Source organism: Desmodus rotundus, chromosome 8, assembly GCF_022682495.2.
Source record: "Desmodus rotundus isolate HL8 chromosome 8, HLdesRot8A.1, whole genome shotgun sequence".
Classification (NCBI taxonomy): Eukaryota; Metazoa; Chordata; class Mammalia; order Chiroptera; family Phyllostomidae; genus Desmodus; species Desmodus rotundus.
The window spans coordinates 76,701,111-76,710,519 of record NC_071394.1 but is presented as its reverse complement, the minus strand read 5'-3'; the positions used below and the strand labels follow the sequence as shown (position 1 = coordinate 76,710,519).

The window sequence follows — 9,409 nt, the reverse complement described above, 5'->3', positions numbered from 1 at the left end:
GCCTCTATTTCTCTATTTTCTCTTTTTCTTTTCGAGAAATCCCTCCTATTCAAGCTCCCCCCCCCCCCCCCCCCCCCACCAAGCTACTGTCCAAACAAGCACCTGGCCTCTCACACAGCCCAGCCTGGCTCTCTCCCAAGAATCTTGCAGCAGACCCTGCAGCCCCAGCCGGGGGCTTCAGCTGCCCTGGTCCCCGTGCTGGTCCCAGGGACCTTATTGTTATCAAGCACTCTTCTTACTGTCTGATTTTTCAATGTCCTCTACAATTTTTGGTCTCTGATCTTCATATATGCTGGAATACCAGTGGCTGTTCATTCTGTTCCTCACATCAGCTAGGCGTTTCACTGGGGCTGAGGGGAAGTGGACTCAGCTCCCACCTATTTCGCCACCATCTTCCTCTGCTAATTTTTTTGGATCTTTGTTTTCTGTACTGGTATATCTGAAGTGTCTAGCAAAATGCCTGCCACTTGAATGAGTCCCAATAAAGTAATGAATGCATTCTGAACCTCTTCACTTACTTATCTGGAAGTGAGTCCAGAGGGAAAAGAGGACTGGCAGATAGGATGAAGGGTATATGAGTAGAGGAGACCCACACCCATTTCCCATCCAGGACATTGGTAGCATATTCTAAAAAAGAAATGCAGTGTCTAGGCAGGGAGTGTGTGATGTATCTGCATAGGGTTTCTGGGAATAGTATCTGTGGCCTAAGAAGGACTGAAGTGGTAGAGGGCTTTATCCAAGAGTTTCCCATGTGTGGAGCAGAAGGAGCTAGATGATTGCCCTTGTGGGCAGCAACAGCGGGGAGAACTGCAAGACCCAAGGAAACTTGTAGATGGGGAAGGGTATATTGTATATGCATTGGTGCCTGTTATCTAAGCAGGACAGTAAATAGCTCAGAGGTTGAAACACACAAAAAGATGAACAGCTGAAGATTATATGCTCCCCTAACCCTTTCCTTTACTAAAGGTTGGTAAACCTTTTCTGTAAAGGTTCAGATACCAAATAGTTTAGACTTTGCAGGCCACATTTTGTCTCTATTACATGTTCTCTTTTTGTTGCTTTTTGAAACAGCCGTTTAAAGATGTCAAAAACATTCTAAGTTTTTAGGACATACAAAAACAGGCAGCCCAAAGGCTATAGCTCACTGATTCCAGAAAAAGGAAGGTTCTCTGATGACACATATGGCGGACCTTAAAGCAGAAGGTGCTTGGGGAAAATAAGAAATTTAAATTTTTTACACATTGAATTTTTGAACTAAGGTTCTAATTACGTAGAGTAGTTTCAGGCTAAGCAGGATATTATTATCCTTTGTCTCAAATCACCAGGAGGAAATATGGTCAGCTGCTTCTCTGGCTCTAAGTTAGCATAACGGGGGAACTATATCTTGTCTGACAGTCCCTCCAGGCCCACCAGCCCATGGTAAAGTCTGGCAGCATTAAGGATGTTCCAGTTATTAACTGCTGTATATGACAAATCACTCTAAACATAAAGTCTCAAAGCAACAACCATTCTATTCTATTCCAGAATTGTATGGGTCAGGAACTTGGGATGCTTTGATGGGCTGGTTCTTCTGCTCCTCATGACATTGACTGAGGTCACTTCATGGTACTGGCTGATAGGCACACTGGTCTGGAAGTCCATGCTGGCTTCAGTTTGTGTGCCTGAAAATGGGCTGGAAGGCTGAGCTTAGCTGGGACTATTGCAAGCAAGTGCTACACATGGTTTCTCCAACATGGTAAAGGTTAGTTGTACTTTTTTGTGGTGACTTAGAGCTCCAAGAGTGAGTGTTCCAAGAGAGAGCATGAAGAGCTGCCAATCTGTTCAGCCTGGCCCTTCAATCTGGCATAGCCAAACTTTCAAAGCAGTCACAGAACCCACCCAGGTACAAGACAGAGGAATTCTTCCACTCTATAGATAGGAGAGTTATCAAACAATTTTGGCTATCTTTAATCAAGTGAAATTTGCAATATTTTACCAAGAATAAAATCACGGTGAGTATAGTTTCATGGAATGACATTCATCTTCCCCTGTGCTACGAAGGCATGGGGGAAATATAACCCTCATAAGAAATATACATTTTAATTTCTTAGGAAACAAACCAAATACTTGTTATTCTATATTCTTTTGTAATTCTTGGTACCAACTGTCATTGGGTAAAAGCAAGTAGAATTGATTCAGATTATGATAGAAATTGTAAATAAAAAGGTAAAAAAGAAAAGAATTGGGAAGTAGGGGTATATTCCTGTATAAGGAAGGCAGAACAAAGCAATTTATTTCAAAGGAGAGAGAAACTGAGATGTTTCTAGAAAGAATGGGAAGGCAGTAAACTCAGATTAGGAAATGAGCAGCAGTAGAAAGAAGTAAGGATAGAAAAATAATTTCAAAGTTACTTGAATATGGGAAAAGAAGGAATCAGGAAAAATGTATGCTTGAAGATGAAGAAGAAAAAGTATGAAACTTTAGTTCTAATGATTTCAATAGATGTTAGAATTCTTTGTAAGGAACTCAGAGAGTATATGAGAATAACTTACTGCAAGACATACAATTAAAATTTGAGTAATGTTCCTTTAGTATGACTTACTAGGGAAAATGTTTAATTTTACACCAGCAGTTATTATTATTATTTTTCTATGCTTGAGAAAGAACAATGCAGAAGCAATTAGGTTTCCAAGCCAATTTTGAAATATAAAAAACACAAAAATGAAAGGACACCCCCCCATCCCAGACATTCCGCCAGTATTTTTTTTCCAATTCAGTTTATATTCAATATTATTCTGTATTAGTTTCAGGTGTACAGCATAGTGGTTAGGCAATCATATACTTTACAAAGTGGTCCTCCCGTTATTTCCAGTACCCACCTGGCTCCATACATAGTTATTACAATATTATTGACTACATTCCCTATGAGGGAATTTACATCCTTGTGACTATTCTGTGACTGCCATTTTGGACTTCTTAATCCCTTCCCTTTTTTCACCCAGCCCCTGAACCCTTCCCTTCTGGTAATCATCAGTCTGTTCTTTGTATCTTTGAGTCTGTTTCTATTTTCCACCAGTATTTTATGCTGCCTCTTACTTTCCTCACAAACTTCACCCACTGTGAAAAAAAATGAGAAAAATCTATTTTTTGTCTGCCCTACAGTTGCCGCTGCATTTCCTTGTAGACGGAAATGTTCTCTGATGTTACTGAATATGCATTTAAGCAGTGAAGCCAGAGAAGTCTGTGACCAAAGGACTTTCCCTTGGAAACAGTGCCTAACAGAAACAGCAGGCCCAACACAATTAATCTTGGAGCAGCAGGGGTGAAGGGGGGCAGCAACTGGAGCAACCCCAGAGGGGATAATACATAAGCAGACAGGCAGTGAGAAAGAAAATTCATCCTGTTTTCAGAAGTCTGAAGAGATGGACTGGGTTGGGAGTATATATTCATTTCACAAACAGTAACACACCACCTGAAATAATCAATGTACTTCTTCCTTATGTGCCCTTTCTCACCCCAATTTTCTCCCTTGCCCTACTCCAGTCCCCTGATCTTTTTACTCAGATCAATATTCAGAGCTCAGTGTTTAAAAAACTTATAATAATCTGGGTTTTCACTTCAAATGTCAAGAGTTTCTGCCTTCTTTTTCAAAGGAGAATGGAAACTACTACTGTCTACTGCTACCCAAGTTTTGTAGCTTAAAATCTGACATGTCAAAGGCAAGAGAAGAAAGAAAAGGGAGTGAGTACACGTATGGAGAGAGGAGACTGGATGTCATAGCAATAGCAATAAAAGAGAAACTCGATGGCCCTCCAAATAATCCACACATAAGTAATTTACTAAGTAGCAACCTTCAGCCCCAAAGGATCAAAATAACTCCTGAAATTACAGAGAGAATAATGTTTTCAGCTGCAATATGCCTTGGTCTCCAGTATTCCAGATAGATATTAGATTGAGGTTAAATCCATATGGAAACTTATCTATTTAGTGGTAACAAAACCAGTTCAGTTTCACAGGACTGAATTTTTTAGGGGGCAAAGCCCTCAATGTGACAATGATGGCTTCTTTGAAAGACTCAGTTGTGAATCAGGCAGATGACTAAATCAGGCATGGTCCTGTAAATATTGCTTATGTATGACAGAACTTTCTTCATACAAAATGCTGTGTTTTTATAGGCATGAAATGATTCCATAATTCTTTATAAAGAATATCTTTGTAGGATCTGCATAGAGTAGGTACTGGGATTTATACGAGTTTATCATAATTAGGCAAGATATAAGACATGGGGAGGGGAGGAGATTTACACTAACAGGAGAAAATATGTGATGGGCTTCAAAGAATTATAGAATACTGGAGATGATAAAAAGGATCTTAGAGATTAGGTAGCTCAAACTAATTTTACTGAATACTAGAGATAGTTAATCATTTTACTAATCTCACACACCTATTAGGTGTTGGAGTCAAGAATTGAATCTGGGTCTCCTGACTCCAAATTAATTTATCTTAGACTATGTTAATATTTTAGCTCCCATACTTCCATGATATTGATTGCTTATATTGTATTAATTGGGGTAATTGTAAGATTCTACAAAAGACAAACTCCAAAAACTCAGGGGTTCAGGAAACAAATTCATGTGAAGTCAAATACAGGTAAGAAGATATCTGTCTAGTGAACTGGAAAACCAGACTTTCTTCAGCTTGAACAGCTACCATATCAACAGGTGGTGTTAAATCATCACATCAGCAAAAAAGAGAGTGAAGATTGTCATACCAACTAACAAACACTTCCTGTGGGGGGGCTCTGCCTGCAGGATTCCCCTGGCCACCATGGATGAGAATAAGTCTACCAAGACATGATCTGCTTGGGGAGGAAAGGTGGCTGATCTCTCAAAGGAGAAGGACCAGGAACCTATTCCTCAATGGGCTTTTACTGGGTTTAATTTGGATAGGAAAACAAGCGGTATATGTAAAGCTCGTCAATCATTGTCAGGCAGAAATGATCAAATAATAGATAACATTCAAAGAACTCAGGGCTTATTCTGAGTCAGGGTCAGATAGTTAAAGGTCTATAAAACTTTGGGGAACAAACTCATTCCATGCATGGATCCTTATCATTTAAATTGAGGGTATTAGCAAAGTAGGTTTCATAGGATTTTATGTAGTCTTTCTTAGCATGATTGTCCTAGGGAACCTGCCCTTTCCTGCATAGGGCCACACCCACCTGGCATTGTTTCAGGCTTAAGGCATTGTTTCAGCTTTAAATCAGGGAGGGGAAGTAAGGCAGCCAAGAGATTAGGAGACTTCTTACAGATAGAATGAAGACAGTCTATGTCAAAGCTGAGGGGAAGGGTCCATCACCCCCTTTTTCTAAGCTCCCCAAGTCCTTCCCTGAGGACCTCTTTGTGACCATGCCTGTCTTAGGTCGCCCCTCCCTTGAGGAATCTTCCCTGTCATTGGCTAACTGGTCAGGCTCAGGGCCAAGCAAGGTAAAGTAAAGTGGGCAGAGGTGGCAGCCCTGCCAGGGAGAAAATCTTTGTCTCCTTAGTGGCTTATGGTCCCAAGGTCTCTCACTCAGCCTTAGCCATGGGGAGTTACAGCTTCTGAAACCAGGCAGGGCAGTTCCCAACAGCTTCCACCTGGAAGTTTTATTATGCATTATTTCCACTCTCATTTCATTGGCTAGAATTAATCATATGCCCCCATCTAAACCATGTACCCAGGAAGGAGACAAGAAATGGGCATGGATGAGCACTTACTACCTCTTCTACACATGCCTTCCTGATTTCAAAAAGCACATAGTAGAGAAATATTATCATAAAAAGTATGAATGTGGCAGAGAGTAGCGGCTGCCAGGGATGCCTGACATTGTGGTTTTAGGAGCATCTGGAGGTGGTGTGGAATGGGCCAGGCAGGGACTTCTTACGCTGAGCTGACTGCACACGAGCACACAGCAGAGGTGGACGTCCTGGTCAAGTGTAAGAGGACAGGTACCCCGAGCACCCAAGAATGTCAGGTGTACCTGAGGCAATCTCAGCAGCAGCAAATACCTGTGGTGGACTTCCATGTGGAACTGAGACAGGCTTTCTTAGCTGAGACACCACGAGGTGGTGAAAGCAGTCTTGGAACATCCCAGGCTCTACGTACTACTTGAAGCTTTCCCTCCAGCTTGTATTGTTTGCAGCAGAACCTGCATATATTTATCTGTAGCCTTCCCTTAGTTCTTAAGGATTCTGAAACTTTACTGTGGACTTTGGATTTGATGAAACAACCATCATGGCTGTGGGAAAGATCAGCAAGGTGCTGCAGCACATCCATTATAGAATGAGGTGCATCATGCAAGACAGACAGATCTTCATCAGCACCTTTAAGCCTTTTGACAAAGTATATGAAGGTCATCCTCTGTGATTGTGATGAGTTCAGGAAGATAAGTCAAAGAATGCGAAGAAGCCAGAGTGTAAAGAAAAGTGGGTCAGGGGTCTGGTGTTGCTGTGTGGGGAGAACTTAGTTTCCATGACTGTGGAGGGACCTCCCCCCACAAAATATTGGTATTGCTCCAATGCCACTTGTGGAGCTGCAGGAGGTCCTGGGGTTGGCAGGGCTACTGGCAGAGGAGTACCAGCTGGTGTTCCAATTCCACAGTCTCCTGCAAGATTAGTAGGTCCTGTACGAGGGGTAGGGGGACGCTCCCAGCGGGTAACGACTCCAAAGAAACAAGGCACTGTCACAGCTGCCACAGTTGCTACCATTGCCAGCATGGCTGGAGCCCCACCTCAGTACCCACTAGGTCCGGGGACTACCTCCACACCTGTAGGTGGGGCAACCCCCTTCTCTATGTATTATGGCTCCTCCACCTAGTATGAGACCATCCTGCTTGAGGAACACGAATAGACATGCCTCCTCTAGGAATGAGACCTCATCCACTAGGAATTAGAGGTCCACCCTCCCCTCCAACAGGAATGCATCCACCAAGACCCTGGTATATTATTGATCCTTAGTCACTTTTTTCCTGAAATGTGTCTTGTGAAACTGTGTGGAGTGTTAGTGAGCTTTTGTACCCTTTTTGCTGCACTAATATTTGCAAATAAATGCATAGAGCAATTAAAAAGATGTGTGGAAGCATTCTGGGTGATTAGAAGGTAAGAATTAGACAAACACTCTTTCCACTAAATTCTTACTGAAGTACAAATCCCTGGCAAGAAGTACTGAAGGCTTACAAATTTATCTTTTTTAGTACACTCTAAATACCCAAGTCAGACCCCACAAACATGATCCAAAACATCGGCTGCCCATTTTGTCTGTAAAATTCTATGAATCACCACTCCAAACTGGATCTCTCTTTCCAGGTCATTTTGTGGCTTAGTTGGCCCCATGTTGGGGGGAGTTGTGTCTCCTATAAAATGGGTACAAATATTTGTGAAACTCATGGATAGCTGCTCCAAAGCTAAAGTCAGGCCCTGTAAGGCATGTTTGCTGACACACGGCATGTCCTATTCACACGGTCCAGTGAGCCCCTCAAGACTATCTAGAAAAACTGCAAAGTCAGCCATGACCTATTATAGCTAGTCATCTGCTTCTTGTTTTCCTATTTGTGGCTTTTAAGACACAATACTGTTTGCCTCCTCATTCATTTTGTTAAAAGGAACACTGGAGTTCTGGTTTACCAAGTACTATAATACTAGAAAAACAAAAATTTATACTTTCTGATAGAAATGCTTTTTGAATTGGCAGTAATATTGAAGTCTTTCATTCATACCCACACACATTCACACACACTCAACATCTCTAAAATAGGGCTTCTCAATCTTGAATGTGCAATCACCCAGGGTCTAAGGTTAATTACAGGTTCTGATCCAGAAGGTCTGAGATGTGTTGGGTCTTGCAGTTGTCTTTCAACACGCTTGCAGAAGATGCCAATGCTGCTGACCTTCCAGTGAGTCATCTGGCTGGAGGTGACTCCCACAAGTCCTGTGCATTCCTTTTCAATGTATCTGGTCCCTGTTTTGGTGTTAAAGTCTCTAAAGGATTCCCCCCTGTGCTGTTGTTTATGTCTCCCTCATTCTCTGCAGTTAGGTGTCCAGTGACTCATAGATATGGAGGAACAAAAGGTAGGACAAACTCTGGGTGTAACTTCTGCTTCAAAGCTCCTCAGCAGAATGGGATCAGGCAGAAGCCAGTCTTTAGCTGAAACCACATCCTTACCCCATCCTATGTCAGCATAAAAAACATCCAGACCTTTAGAGAATTTTTATGAGTTTATTTGAGCCAAACTGATGACAATTGCTGGGAAGTGAAACCTCAATAAATTCAGACAATGTTCCAAAGAGTTTTGGTGAAGATGTGGAGAAAATGGAACCCTCCTGCACTGTTGGAGGGAATGCAGATTGGTGCAGCCACTGTGGAAAGTGGTATGGAGTTTCCTCAAAATTTAAAAAAGGAACTGCCTTATGACCCAGAGATTCTACTTCTGGAAATTTATCTGAAGAAACCCAAAACACTAATTTGAAAGAATATGTGCACCCCTATGTTCATTTCAACATTATTTACAATGGCCAAGATTTGGAAGCAGCCCAAGTGTCCACCAGTAGATGAGTGGATAAAACAGCTGGTATGTTTACACAATGGTATATTACTTGGCCATAAAAAAGAAGAAAATGTTACCCTTTGAGACAGCATGGATGGACCTGAAGAGCATTATGCTAAGTGAAACTAGCCAGTCAGAGAAAGACAAATACTATATGATTTCATTTGTATGTGGAATCTAATGAACAAAGTGAACTGACAAACAAAATAGAGACAGACTTACAGGGAACAGGCTGACAGCTGTTGGGGTGGTGGGGAGGTTCTGAGGGGTGGAGGGATTGAGCAAAAATAAAAAAAAAAGACCAACAATGGCAGTATTTTTGGTATCAATAGTGTATTTATTTGTATAGCTGAGTCATATCCCATGATATGGACATATCAGTTTGTTAACTATTCACCTATTGTTGAATATTTTCAGTGTTTCTAGTTTGGACCTATTACAAATAAGCTGACATGAACAATCGTGTGCAGGATTTTGTGTGGATTTAAATTAACATTTCTGTGGCATAAGTAGTCGTGGGTGTAATTACTTGGGGGAGTAATTTTCGGGTCATATTGTAAATGTATATTCCTACTTTAATGTTTATTTTCCTTAGGTCCATCTGTTTTTCTTTATGTGAAAGTATGTTTAAATCCATTCTTACTCAAGGATTAGCTATTCATGTGAAATAATCTAATGTGGGCCCATGAAAAATAAAAAAAATTTAAAAAAAGCAAAAAGAGCTTGGACAGTAAGATTTGCAAATATAAACTCCATAATATTTGTATTGGAATTTAAGATCATTCATAATTATTTTTTCTAAGTTTGGAAAGCTAGATTTTAATCTCAGCTCTCTCTTTAGTTCTTTGG

The 9,409-nt window shown here is 41.1% G+C and overlaps 1 pseudogene; it reads left to right on the top strand.

Moving 5' to 3' along the window:
• The first annotated feature begins 6,252 nt into the window (after nt 1–6,252).
• On the top strand, nt 6,253–6,974 carry LOC112301091 (small nuclear ribonucleoprotein-associated protein N pseudogene; annotated as a pseudogene).
• Nucleotides 6,975–9,409: the final 2,435 nt, after the last annotated feature.